The following is a 14,587-nucleotide window of genomic DNA, read 5'->3' on the forward strand; positions in this document are numbered from 1 at the left end:
TAGTTTGGTTTTCTGGAGGTCTTGAAGCAGTCTTCCTTTCAACAGAGTAATCACCACAAGAATAGCCAGGTGTTAAAATCTAAATTTCTTTATTATGTCCTTCTGCCTGGTGCTCAGCTAGCTTTCTCATGGCCTTCAGGGAGGACTTGGTTTCAGTGGAGAAAATGAAAGAGGAGAGCCTGCCATCAAGGTGCTGGAAGATGGGATGAATGAATCTAAGGGCTTATGCTTCAGCCTCCAGTCCGCTTGTCTCCTCCAGTTCTGAATGAATCTGTCTGAGGCTCCCAGTTTATATGCTCTACACTGAGTATAAACCAATCATTATATCACTAGGAAACCATTATTTGTTGGAAGATTAAATCAATCATACTGAATTTAGAGAACTATTAATCACCATGCTAAACTAGATAACCATTGTCTCATTAATTCTACTAACTCAACACCCTTGTAAGAATCCTTATTTCAGAGTTCTGGCCCATAACAACTTAGGAGTTCAGATAAACAGCAACAATGATGTTCATTATTAGTTACAGAATTGCAGAGATGAAGGCATGGTTGAGATGGGATTGACAGCAGGTAGAATCTTCATATTCTTTAGCAGTCTTCTGTAAAATAGGGATCTTTTGCTGATATAAGATGCTGCAGATAAACATTAGAAATGAAAAAAAACCCTAAGGTGTACTTTGATATCACATCAATATTTCAACATCATTTCAAATGCCAATGTTCTGCTGTAAATAAGAGGTGCTGATCTCTAGAACGTCAACAGGTAGCTTACTCTTCTTGGCTTTTCCTCTTTGTAGAAACTACCACTAGTCCATTTACAAGGTTTGTGGGGTTTTTTCTATCAAAAAGAATGGCTTTTCTAAATTTTATTTCCATTTTTGCAAAAGCAACTTTATTTTAAAAACAACAAAATTGTTGGTGGTCCCTCTTTGTTTCCAACTCTTGGCAAAGTCAAAATTTAATACAACTACCTCAGAGTTCTTTGGATTTTTTAATAGCAATTCTGGCTGGTGTGAATGCAGTTTGTGCTTTTGTCCTGTTCAAGACACCATAACACTTTCTAAAACTAGGAAATTATATTGGAGATTCTTTTAGTAAGATTGGTTTTTTTTTTTTTTTAATTGTTGTTGTTATAAACCAGGAGCAATCCCAGATTCTCTACACAATAGTTTAATACTTTAACAACCATCAAAACCAACCTCCACCTGAATAAGAATCTCTTCTACATCATATTCAGCAGACTTGAGAAAGGCCTTAAGTTAGAAAGGCTAAGGTCACCTTAAGCCATCAACAATCTTCTTGACTTTTGTCTTGTCTCTGGACTTTTATGACTCTGGAGGAGAGAGTGAGGCTGACTGCTTTGCCCAACTTCACTTCACTTAAATTCAATTCACATGCAAATCAAGATATAGCCCCTGTGATGGTCTTCTGAGAATGCAGAAAAACAATGGCAACAATAACAACAAGTCAATCAACATGTTTTAAATGCTTACTATAGACTAAGTATTGCACTAAGCACTGGGGATACAAAAAGAGGCAAAAATAGGGCCCTTGCCCTCAAGGAGCTTACTGTCTAATTGGGAGGGACAACCAGCCAACAAAATATGTACAAATAAACACTGTACTGGATAAATAGTAAATAATCAAGAGAAGGAAAGCACTGGAATTAAGATGAGTTAAGGGAAACTTCTGGTAGATGGAATTTTGGTTGAGAAGCCAAAGTCAATAGTCAGAAAGGAGAAGGAAATGTTCCAATCATGGAGGAACAGACAGAGAAAATGCCTGGAGACAAGAGATGAAATGTCTTGTTTGTCGAATAGCTTAGAGGCCAGTATCACTGTATTGAAGAGTACCTAGTGGGTAGTAAGTTATAAGAAGAGTAGAAAAGAGGATGAGGTTAGGTTATGAAAGGCCTTGAATAACAAACAAAACATTTTGTATTTGATCCTGAAACAACAAGGAGCCACTGAAGTTTATATGATCAGACCTATATTTTAGAAAAATCACTTTGTGGGCTGAATGGAGGATAGAGTGGAATGAAGAGAGACTTGAGGCAGACAGACCTAATAGGAAACTCTAGCAGTAATTTAGGGATGAGAAGATGAGGGCCTAAACTAGAGTGGTGGCAATACCAAAGGAAAGAAGACAATATCTTAGAGAGATATTGAAAAGGCAAATTTTTTTTAAAGGCAAAATCAACAGGTTTTGTCAAGAGATTGGATGTGAGAGTGAGGAGTATGAGAGGAGTCCAAGATACTTCTAGATTGCAAAACTCAGGGACTGGGAAGATGGTGTTGCCCTTAATAGGGAACACAGGAGGCAGGGAGGACTTAAGGGAGAAAGATAATGAATTCCATTATGAGTATATTGAGTTTAAGATGTCTATTGGACATCAAGTTTGTGATGTCTGAAAGGGATTTGGAGATGCAAGATTAGAGATCAACAACAGAGAGTAAAAGGTCATCTTTTCCTTGCTAGGAGAGCTCCAGGAAAGCTCCAGTGAGAAGGAGCCCATTCTTTTCTGAAGGCAGCCTTTTATACTCCTGGATAACTCTCAATGATAGGAAGTTGAATTTTCACCCTTAACATCAAATCTAGATGTTCGTCTTGGCAACTAACAATCATTATTCCAACTACCATCTTCTCCATCTAACAGAAATTTCTTCCACATGAAATCCATGCAAATATTTAAGGACTTATGGTATAATTCCCAGAGCTTTCTTTTACTTTTTTTGGAGAGAAAACAGAGGCACAATAATTCAACAGGTCTGCCACCATATAGGATGGTTTAAGGACTGTCCTGAAGGGAGGTAAAGGAATAGGGAGGTCAATGCCAACTAGAACCACAGTCGAAAGATGCCAACTAGAACCACAGTTGAAAGATCTCAATAACCTCTGGTGACTAATCCCACAAAGAGGCTTTTGTACACCATTTACTGCCTATGTGTTTTAGGCAAATCACTTCTTTCTCGGGGATACAGATTTATTATGTATAAAATGAAGGAATTTTGCTAAATATCCCTGGGATTTCTTTTAACTGGACAAATACAAGTCTCTTATCCTAGGTACCATTCTTAGGTATGCATATGTGGTTCCCTTTTCCATTTCCATTCTCACTGGAAATTAAGGGAATACAATTGTGCTAAAAGCTCCCAGTTGCCTCCTATTCACCTCTAAAGATAACTTCTGATATATTCCTCTGCCCTGAAAGTGTTCACAAGATATGTATTATGAAGGAAAAAGCACTAGACTTAGAGACAAAGTTTAAATCCAACACTGACATCTATTAACTGTGAACTTGAATATGAAACCATATAATTTCCCTAAACCTTCATAGATTAGCAGATCAGAGGAATAATATAGTTTTATCTTACCTATTTTAAACCAAGCATTTGACAAAATCTCTCATATCTTTATGGAAAAATAGGAAAGATGTGGATTAAACTTTATAGTTAGGTGACTGCATAGTTAGATGAATTCAAAACTGGTTGATTGACAAGCAAAGGGTTTATTGACAGTGACAGTGTCTTTATAGAAAATGATCCGCAGTGGACAACTCTGTGGATCTGTGCTTGATTCTGTGCAGTTTAATATTTTATCAATAGCTTGGATGAATGCGTAGATATCATGAATATATGGAATGCTTATCATATTGGCAGAGGACACCAAACTGGAAAGGAGAGCTACCACTTTGGATCACAGAGTCAGGATCCAAGAAGTCTCTCATAGACTAGAACATTAAGCTTAATTGCTTAAGAAGAAATTTTAATGAGACACTTGTATTTGGCTTAAAAAAATCAACTTCAGAAGTATAAGATAGAAAAGACAAGGTTAGACAACAGTTGTATGGAAAAAAAAAAGTCAGGGAGTTTAGTAGACTGCAATCTTAGTATGAATTGACAGTACAATAGGGCAGCCAAAAAAAAGCTAATTTGATCTTTAACTGTATTAAAAGAGAGGCAGAAGTCCAGGACTGAAGAAGTGATAGTCCCACTATTCAGGTCAAACCACATTTGGTATACTATATTCATCTCTGGGCATGACATTTTAGGAAGTACAATAATAAACTGGAGGATGTCCAGAGGAGAGAGAAAGGATGGGGAAGAGCTTTCAGCATGCCGTATAAGGATTCATTGAAAGAACTAGGGATGTTTTTGTTTTTGTTTTTTTTTTTAATTTTGTTAATGACTTTTTCCCCCACCACAGTCATTTCTCCATCCTTCCATCCTGGTCCCTCTCTCCATTAAATACTCATATAACAAAGAAAAGCATTTATGTAAAACCAGCAGACTCAGCATCCCTATCAGATAACGCATATTACACATTCATAGTTGTCTCTATTAAGGTTTCGTCATCAAGAAATGGGGATGTTTGGACTATAGAAAAGAACACTTCAGATATGTCATAGCTGTCTCAAAACTCTTGAAAGACTGTAAAATGGAAGAGGATTGATTTGTTCCGCTAGCCCCCAAAGAGCAGAAAAGGAGCAAAGAGGTACATTTTGGTTTGTTGTATAGAAAAACTCCCTAATGAGGTGCTTCAAGAAAGACTAAATTGTGCTCCTTAAACATCTTTACTCAAAATAGGGTGCTTGCTGTGGGGAAAACACTTTGCAAACAATGTTATTATTATTCAACAATTGTTATTTTGCATCTGGTTATTCTTAGCTGGTGGTGAAAAATGAAGAGAAAAATTAACAAAGTTTTCCCATTTTCCACAAGTGCTCTCTAAATAAGTGACTCTTGAATTGGCTACCTCTCCAGCAGGATAAAGTCACTCAGGATCCAGGGATTTATGTTATTTTAAGTCTTGGGAAGCAACAAGATTCAGTGTGAACTAGAGGCACGATTTCTTCCATGGCTGAAACTTTGGCTTTTTTGTTGTGGTTGTTGTTTATAATTAAATTTTATTTCATTTTCAAACAAAGATTTTTCTTCTTTTCCTCTTATCCCATTGAGAAAGCAAGAAATATAAACTCTCTTGATAAAAATATGTATAGACAAAAACCAAATATCTACATGGGCTACATCTAAAAAAAAAATATGTCTCAATCTGCATTATGAGTCCACCATTCCTCTTTTGAGAGGTGAGTGGCCTGGTTTTTCATGAGTCCCCTCGAATCTTGATTATTGTGTTGATCAGGATTCCTTAGATTTTTCAAAGTTTATTGTCCTTACAATATTGTTGTTATTATATAAATTATTCTCCTGGTTCTACTTTCTTCACTCTGTACCAGTTCATTATCAGTTCATTAAATTTTCCCAAGATCCTCTGGAAATATTTCCTTCATCATTTCTTACAGCACAATAGTATTCCATTATATTCGCATACATTTCCCATCCTGGATGACTTTATTGCCTTCTAAATTTTGCCCTCCCTTACTTCTCTGACTTTTTTACTAATGCTTAGGGGAGGGAAGGGTCTGGGCTTGGGGCCATGGTGTTCAGTTGCCTATGCTGAGTTATAAGACAAGGAACTACTGCTCTTGAGGAAGTTAGGGAACCAAATGATGCAGTTAGTGGCAATGCAGAGAGGTGAGGTGTGAGAATCTCCTTCTGGTCGGCACAGGTTCAACGTGAAAGAATTCACAAACCTGAAAAGTTTTATTGGCACTGAGAAATCAGTGCCTGGCAGAGAGATAAAGGTCCTAGCAGAGAAATCCTGGCAGAGAGATAAACAGAGGTGTTAACATTGAGAAGAGAATGTCTTTACAATAGGCAGGAGTCCTGATAGGCAGCTATGCCAAGAGAGAGGTTCCTTGACAAAACATGATCTTGCTTTGGGCCTCTGCAAATTATGAGTTTAAAATTGCCCTTTTTTATAAGAGATCAATTGAATGAGATTACTGCTCTCAGGCTTAGATTTCCAGTTGAATAAGATCACAAATTCAAGCTAAGTAGAAATGGTACTGGACTAATTTTCAACTCAATAAAGTGTGCAGCTAGCAAATAGAAAGTATAGCTAGTCCCACCAACAGAATGAAGCTACTTTATTTTGATTCCCTGAGGCAGGCCTCTCCCAGAGGAGAGTTTCTCAGAGTTCAAGGAAAGTTTCAAGAGTTCACTCATGGCTTCTCCCCCAAAGTAAAAGGACAGTTTCAGGGTTCCCCCCATCACTCTGTAAGGACCAATGTCTCCAGAGGAGGCCAGATTTCAATAGCCTAGATTAAAAATCAAGAGACCTAGTCTGGTCCTTGCTCTGACTTTTATTTATTTTTGCCTCTGTTTGTTTCCTCTTATAAAAAATGAGGGAGATAGAAAAAGTATCTCTAAGTTCTATAAGAGTATGAAATTTGATCTCCATTGCACTCCAAGTCATATAAATTTCAATTAACTTTTAATTTGCCATCTTCTGAGAACTGGGACAAGTTTCTTCCCTTTTTAAGGGTCTCAGTTTCCCACTCTAGTAAAGATACTTGATTTGATGATTCCCATGGTTAGAAGCATTGCTTCAAGAAGTCTTTCAGATCTTATCCTCAAAGCATCTATTTTTGTAAGAGAGACAGCTCCACCACCCAGTATTTCCAAGAGTCAAGATTCTAGATGCCAAATATAAAGAAACAATTTACCTTAGCCCTTAGTAGTCATGAATAATTAACATATAGGATCACAGATTTAAAATTGGGAGGTAACTTAGAAGCTGTCGTATTGTAAAAATAAGGAAACCGAGGCACAAACTCATCAAGTGGTATATATGTCCAAGGTTTCATGCATAGATTCCGAAGTGAGATTTGGACTGACTCTTCCTGATTCTGAGTCCAGCATGGGCCAGAACTGGAGGAGAAGGCAAACTCCCAAAGAAGTGCCATGAGACTTGACCTTTTCACTCTGTAGCTAAAGATGCCTTCTGTAATCATTTTTGTGGGCATTTGTTGTGGCCTTTAAGAAGTATAGAAAAGTACAGCTATGGCTCTGTTTACAACTTTCCTCTGAGTGAGGCAAGGTATACCTTTTTCATATGTAAAAACCTAGTTTTAAAAAGGTTAAATTTCCCAATCATGGTCATATAACTAGTAAATTTTAAAGCTAGGCCTCAATCTCAGATCTTCAGACTTTAATATGGACCTCCAGAGACTATGCCCCTCACTACCACTATTCAGAAGGAATTAATCCACTCAATTCTTAGTTAAATGCCAAAAGTCCTCATAGATGAGTGAAGCCCACTGAGTGGAAATTCACCTACTATACTATTATCTAAATGGGCACAGGCCATGATTAAAACTCCATCTGCCCTATAGTCTTTCCCCAGATTTTCACTCTTGCTCTGGGAATAGTAATCAACTCAATGTTACCATTGCTACAGGAAAAGTTATGAGTGTTAAAATTGTTTTTATAGTGTATTATTATATGAATTATTCTCCTGGTTTTACTCATTTCATTCTTACTATATAAAAGTCCTCAAAATTGTTCATTTTTTGGTAATATCAATATTATTAATAGGACTGATTAATAAAAATGCTATTCATTATAGAGATGGAACATATTTAGAGTATAAAATGAAACATTTTTGTATATGGCTTTTGAGAAATTTTTTTTTATTTGACTTAAAATATTATAAAATTTTCTTTTTTTTTTAATGGTAGAAAGTGGGAAGAAGAGAAAATAAATTTTTGTTCATTTTTTTAAAATAGGGGGTTGGGGATGCCAAAGATGTAAAATATTGGTTTTACTTCATTGTTATTTAACTGTTTTCCTTTATTGGGAGAAACTTCTCATGAAGGCAAATAATTTACTGGCCTTCAACTCCACTCCTCTATGAGAATCCCCAGACTAAAATTCCCTTCCCCTGGGCCCATTCTTGTAGGAGTATTGCATTCTTGTCTGAAAGGCAAAAACTGTTTTTCACCTTTCTCCACATATTTTGTTCCAGAATCTTAGCACACCATATATAATAAGCGCTTGATAAATACTTGCTCCTTCATTCAGGAACAACGTATTTCTCCTCTCTCCCCCCAGCAAGTTACTTGTTATGTCTGAATCAAACTTCTAAGAATTGTCAGGTTGCTGCCTTTTGTAACAGCTGTGGATCCCAGTCAGGGCAATTCAATTTATTTCCAGCAAACATTGATTACTACTGCATGCACTGCTATAGGGAAAACAAAAATGAAATAAGAAGGTCCTACCTTTGATGGGGGTGAACCCTCAAACTGTGTCCCTTTAATCTATAAAAGAAGGGTGATTGGGGCCTCAAGCTCTCCCCTGGGAAAAGCATACCTCTCCCAGACAATGCCCTCTTAAGTGGCCTCATTCAGTTGGAGATCTTGGCCTGATATTCCTAATGAGTGGCTCTAAACTCCAATATAAGTGATCTCTTTTCAATTGGAGATCTAAGCCCGGGGCATTGACAACAATTGAAGCCCCAAACCTCAGACTGATAATAAAAGACAATTCTGAACCCCAAATCTCTGCAGAAGTCCGAAACGGGAATTTGCTTTGCCAAGGAAGCTCTCTTTTTGGCAAAGCTGCCTGCCAGGACTCTTGCCCACTGTGAAGATATTCTCTTCTCAGTGTTAACTCTTGTTATTTCCTTGATAGGACTTACCCACTAAGAAGTCTTATCTTCTTAACAAGCTGGCTTCTTAGTAAACAATAAAATTCCCTTATGCCATACAGACTTTTTGGGTTTTCAAATTCTTTTGCATTGGACCTGCACCAACCAGAGGGGATTCCTCACCCCAATTCTCCCATCTCTTCACTACCACTAGCCTCATCATTTGCACCTCATCACCTTTATCTGGATGCCCTAAGAGCTGGTAGAAAGCATTTTCCTCACATTAATCACTTGAAATCATTATAGCTTTAATAATTGCCAAAACTGAGACGCGAGATTTTAGTTGAATTACCAAGGGTTCCACTGACTTTTGAGTGAGATAATATGTAAACTGCTTTGTCCGTTGTCTTTATTTTATTGCATAGATTACTGTGCAAATGTCAGCTCTTACTGAAATTGAGTGTCAAGGCTGGAATTCAAAGTCAGTCTTCTGACTACAAATCCTAGTGTTCTTCCCACTTTATCATGATGCTGCAGAACAGCACTCAGCCCAAAAAAGGTGTCTCTAGAACCAGATGCTGGGTAAGTATTTTTCCCTTAAAAAAGGAGCCAGTTTGTAGATGACCCAGCGAGAACTCTTGCATTCTTCCTGACAAGCTTAATTTGAAATTTGTTCCTACCACATATGACTGTGGCTGAAAAATCAGGGGAGGTTTAACTGGTCTCTGTGTTATCCTATAATTTCTGCTTATACTCTTAAAACTTTGTCTAAATGAATAGTTTTCCATCTCTGCATTTTGTTGGTAAATTAGACAGTATTGTTTCAGCTGGCCCAAGTTATATTTCCATCACAGTCCATCAAACAGCAATTATCTGTTTAAGGACCTGCTATGTACCAAACACTATGTTAAGAAGACAAAAGCAAAAATTAAATATCTCTTGACCTCAAAGAACTTAATGTGTGTCAGGAAAAAGGGAATGCTCACATAGAAGTATTTATTGAGAAATTATTTCTCTCATTTATATGACAATCAATTATTGAATTACATTGAACTGAAGGATATTGTAGATGGTTGAAATTGCTTAAATCCTCAAGGTAAAAGCCTTTTGATCCTGGGTGGGAAAACCCATTCAATTAGAGAACCTTACATTTTTTTTTTTTTTTTTGGCTGAGGCAATTGGAGTTAAGTGACTTGCCCAGGGTAACATAGCTACTAACTACTAAGTGTCTGAGGCTGAATTTTAACTCAGATCTTCCTGACTTCAGTGCCAGTTCGTTATCCACTGAGCCATCTATCTGCCCCTTTACAAAAAAAAATTAATCTAAATGAATTCTGGCCCAATATGTTCCACTCAGCCAGGTCTGAGCAGACCCCTTTTATTAATTATTGCTTGCATGATGAACAAAATGGTTAATTACCCAGAAACTATGTCTCTTGAACTTTGTATAAGTCACATAACAGAACAGAAACAATATAAATACAAGGCATTGAGGCAAAGAGGGTGAAAAAAGAAGAGGTACACTAGCATCTGGGGTTTATCAGAAAAGGCTTCATGTGAGAGATGGGGACTTGAACTGAGCTTTGGGGGGCTGAGTTTATAAGAAGTGGAGGTGCTAAAGAACTACTTTTGGCATGAGTAGTAGCCAATAAAACAATAGGAGATGTATAAAGGAATCAACAGGAAGGCCAGTCTCAATGCATTATAGAGTATGTGAACAAGAGCAATGTATAGTAAGTCTGGATAAGTAGAGTCAGAGCTTAATGGATTCCATTGCCAGATGTGGATTTTACTCTAAAGACAATAAAGAGCCAATGGAGTAGGTCATTAAATATTGTCAGGAATATCCTTAAGATGGGGAGACCTATGTAGGCCATAGCAGTGGTGAAGTTCTGCACTAGAATGATAGCCCATGTAGGTAAAGAGAAGGAAAGGTAGGTGAGAGATGTCAAATAGAATCAACAAAACCATTGATCATGTGATGAGTGAGAATAAAGAGATAAGGGTGACTCCCAGGCGAAGCTAGACAGAAGAATGGTGAACCCCTTATCCAAAATAGACATCTGCATCTTTATGTTTATTTTCTGGGGTCTCTTAGGTATTTTTCATATCTGTTTGAGTAGATTATAAAATCTTCTAAAGCAGATACTAATAAGATCATAGACTGAGAACTGGAAGGGAAAGTAAAGGTCATTATAATCCAACCCCCATTTTTACAAATGAGGAAACTGAGACCCAGAGATGCTAAGGAAGCCAAAGTTATTTAGAAGTCAGAGACAGGATTTGAATTCAGGTAGGATTTGAACTCAGGTCTTCTCATTCCAAATCCAGAGCATTTTTTTTTTAATTTCTAGAGTGACTTGATGGATAAATGCATTTTCCCTGTCTCCTTCTGCCTAGCACAAGGTTCTACATATAGAAGAATTTCACTGAATGTTGATGACTATGAATCATATAGAACTGATCTCTACAGAGTAAGTTTTGCCCCCTCAGTTCCTCAAAGGCATTCACCAACACCCTTCAAGTTTCACAGTTCTCCCACTGCTTTAGACTAATGTTGTTTGCTCACATATGGAGGATATACATAATAAGACAGTCTAAGACTGAGCTAACAACCCTTAAAATCAGAAATAGAAAGCTCAAAACCAGAAATCCATAATCCCAATTTTCTGTACCTCAGTTATTTCTAGAATATAATATCCATATAGGCAAGTCAATTTATAGACAAAAAACTGCTTTTTTGTTTGTTTTGTTTTTTATTTTAAGTCTATAATACTCTTTTTTTCTTTGGAGATGGGACCTTTAAAGAGTCTGCATTATAATTTTTCCTTTCTGCAATTCTGTTTTCAGTTTTGCCTATGTGGTTTTCAAGTCCTAATTATAACTTTGCATGAAAGCTCCTGAACTTCCATGAAGAGGGCGATATGAATAAAGAGTTGCAAGGGCTGACTGACATTCTGGCTGAGGTTTAGCATGTAGTCCCTTTGGGAACTGTGCACCTGCTGTAGTTGACAATACAATAAATAATTATTGTAAAGGGGTTTTCCATGACTGGTAGTAGGAGACAATGATTTAGGAGTACTATAAAACAATGTCAAGATTCTCAGCTGATAGCTATTACCATTCTCTCCTTCTATTCTCCCTCAATTTAAAACTTTTAAATGTCATTAATATTAGGGTGTGTTGCCTTTAGGAAATCAGATTATTTGAGAGTAAGATTTGCCTGACAGCAAAGCCATAATTGAGGTGGGTCCTGAAGAGGCTAAAGTGACTTCATGGAGAAAATGCAGGGTAGGTTTCCTCAAATGTTAAGTAAGCAGTGAAGGTTCCCTTCCAGGTGACTCAGGCTCCTACTTAACACATTCCTGTGGCTCCCTATTACCTCCAAGAGCAGAAACAAAATTCTCTTTTTGATATTCAAACCTCTTCATAATCTAATGTCCTCCTACTTTTCCAATCTCTTTTTACTTCCCAACAAGTACTCTTTCATCCAATGACAGTGGCCTTTTGGCTATTCCACAAATAAAACACTCCATCTCTCAGCCCTGGACATTCTTTGTGACTGTCTCCCACTCCTGGAATGTTCTCTCTCCTCCATTCCAACTACTGATCTCTCTGGCTACCTTGAAGTCCCAATTAAAATTCTGCCTCTTAAAAAGCCTTCTCCAGTCTTCTTAATTCCAATATCTTCCCTCTGTTAATATTCCTATTTTTCCTATATATAGCTTGCTTTGTCAATGTCTGTTTATATTTTATCTACCTCATTAGATAATAAGTTCCTTAAAGACAGGACCTGTTTTTTGCCTCTTTCTGTATCCTGTATCCCCAGCACAGTGCCTGGCACATAGCAGGTGCTTAATATTTATTTTAAGTTAAAAAAAAAAAAAACAAGCTGAAGTAGAAGTAGCTGTCTTCAGTCATAGTACCTGGTTTCTACTAGTGACCATCAGTCACTTTTGGATGCTCTGGAGCAAATACCTTTTAGCAATTATAGTATCTCAGTCAATTAACTTTCGGTTTAGATTTCTGATATTAAAGGTAATAAATACTCACCCTTGAATTTTTTGTCAATATACATGGTATTTATTAACTGTACACATACAATTAAACATTAAATCTTTTAAAATTATTTTAAAATACTTATTAACCTGAAAAATTCAATTCACCCTTGAATTTAAAAAAATTATTTGAGATACAAAAAGACCTACAAATACAGGTTCATATTAAAATATTTATAAACTAGGGCAGAGAGAAAGATGGAAGAATAAGAGGTTAGGGAAATTTACATCAGATAGAGATATTTCTGAGTTTTGGATTGTGGATCATAGATCCAGAACTGGAAAAGACTTTAGAGACCATCTAGTCAAAATCTCTTATTTTGGAAGATGAAAAACCAAGTCCCAGAATGATTAATTCGCACAATTTCCCACAAACAGTAAGAGTCAGAGTCAGGATTCAATTCCACATCCTCTGACACCAGAACCGATGTTCTTTCCACTTTATCACTAAGCTTATTCAAAAATTTGAAAAAGTAACTCATGGAAAATAATATGTAACCTTGGACCATGGACATCTGTTGAAGGGAAGTGATTTTATAATGTATATCAGATTCAAAAGCAGAAATAGGGTAATCTGAATGGAATGCTGAGAGTAGAGAGGAAAATGACCTTGACAGTGAAAGATCTTGAAGCCATGTCCTCTGAAGAAGAACCATGGAAAGGAATCAGCATGAATCTTGCATATAATTCATGCTTTGAAAGTGTGGTAGGGAAGGTGAGAGAAAGAGAAATTAAAAGCTAAGAAGTGAAGAAAAGAGAGAAAGGAAGAGAAGAAAGAAGAGTGTGTGGAAAGAAGGAAGAAAGGAAAGATGGAATAAATGAAGGGAAATATGGACAGAAATATGGAAGGAAAAGTGGAAGAAAGGAAAGAAAGATGAAAAGATAGATGGAAATTTGGAAGGAAAGAAGGAAAAATGAAAAGATGGAAAGTTGGAATGAAGTAAGGAAAGAAGAAAAGATGGAAGGAAAGAAATGAAAAGATGAAAGAAAGATGGACAGATGGAAGGAAGGAAGAAAGAAAACCATGAGTGATGGTTTGCTCTTTAAGTCTACAAGGAAGACTTTAGAGACTCCAGGCTCTGAGAGGACATGAGCCTGTATATTATGGAAGGTTAATTGTTTCTCTGGCCTAGGACTTCTTTGCCACTTCCTTAGACCAGTGGACCCCCATAAAGGGGGAAAAGGGTAGCATGACTTCAGCCAGAACAGAACAACATCAGTCAAGGGAAGCTCAGCCCTGCTAAAGGGTCATCCCTTCCTCGGGATGTTTGCCTATCAAAGCTTCACAAAAAGGTGTTATTTATTATAAGTGGATAGGCAAGTTAGAGATGTAGAAAGAAGTGAAGAAAATGGTCTTTCACATATAGATCTCTTGTTCAGTCATTTCATTTACATCTGATTTTACATGACCCCATTTGGGGTTTTTCTTGGCAGATTCTGGAGTGTTTTGCCATTTCTTTTCCCAGCTTATTTTACAGATGAGGGAATGGAGGCAGACAGAGTTAAGTGACTTGCTCAGGGTCACACGGCTAAGAAGCCTAAAACCTCACTTAAACTCAGGTCTTCCTGCCTCCAGGCCAGGCATTCTATCCCCTGCACCACTTAGCTTCCCCATAATGAATAACCCCTTGAAATGAGTTTTCCAGAAGTAAAGTGGCATGGTGGAAAACACCCTGGGTTTCAAGTCACAAGATCATGATTGAAATCTTGTTTCTGTTGCATACTTCCTGAGTGATCTTGGGACAGTTACACAGTCCTCCCTGTGTCTCAATTTCCTCATCTGTAAAGTGAAACCATTGCATTAGGTAGATTTCGAGATCTCTTCCAATTATAAATTCAATCAGCCTAAAACTGAAAAAAGCTTGTGAGCCACTTAACAGAAAGGAAGGGTGAGTGTGTCTGTATGTCTTTAGAACCATCCATTACTCCACTGGTCATAGAAGTTGTGTATGTGAAATGTATTGCCTTGACCTCTTCTAACTATAGTATAAGTTTTCTTTTTTCCTGACCAGCAGCTCTCTCTCTCTCTCTTT

The sequence above is a fragment of the Sminthopsis crassicaudata genome, chromosome 6 (genome assembly GCF_048593235.1).
Source record: "Sminthopsis crassicaudata isolate SCR6 chromosome 6, ASM4859323v1, whole genome shotgun sequence".
Taxonomy (NCBI): Eukaryota; Metazoa; Chordata; class Mammalia; order Dasyuromorphia; family Dasyuridae; genus Sminthopsis; species Sminthopsis crassicaudata.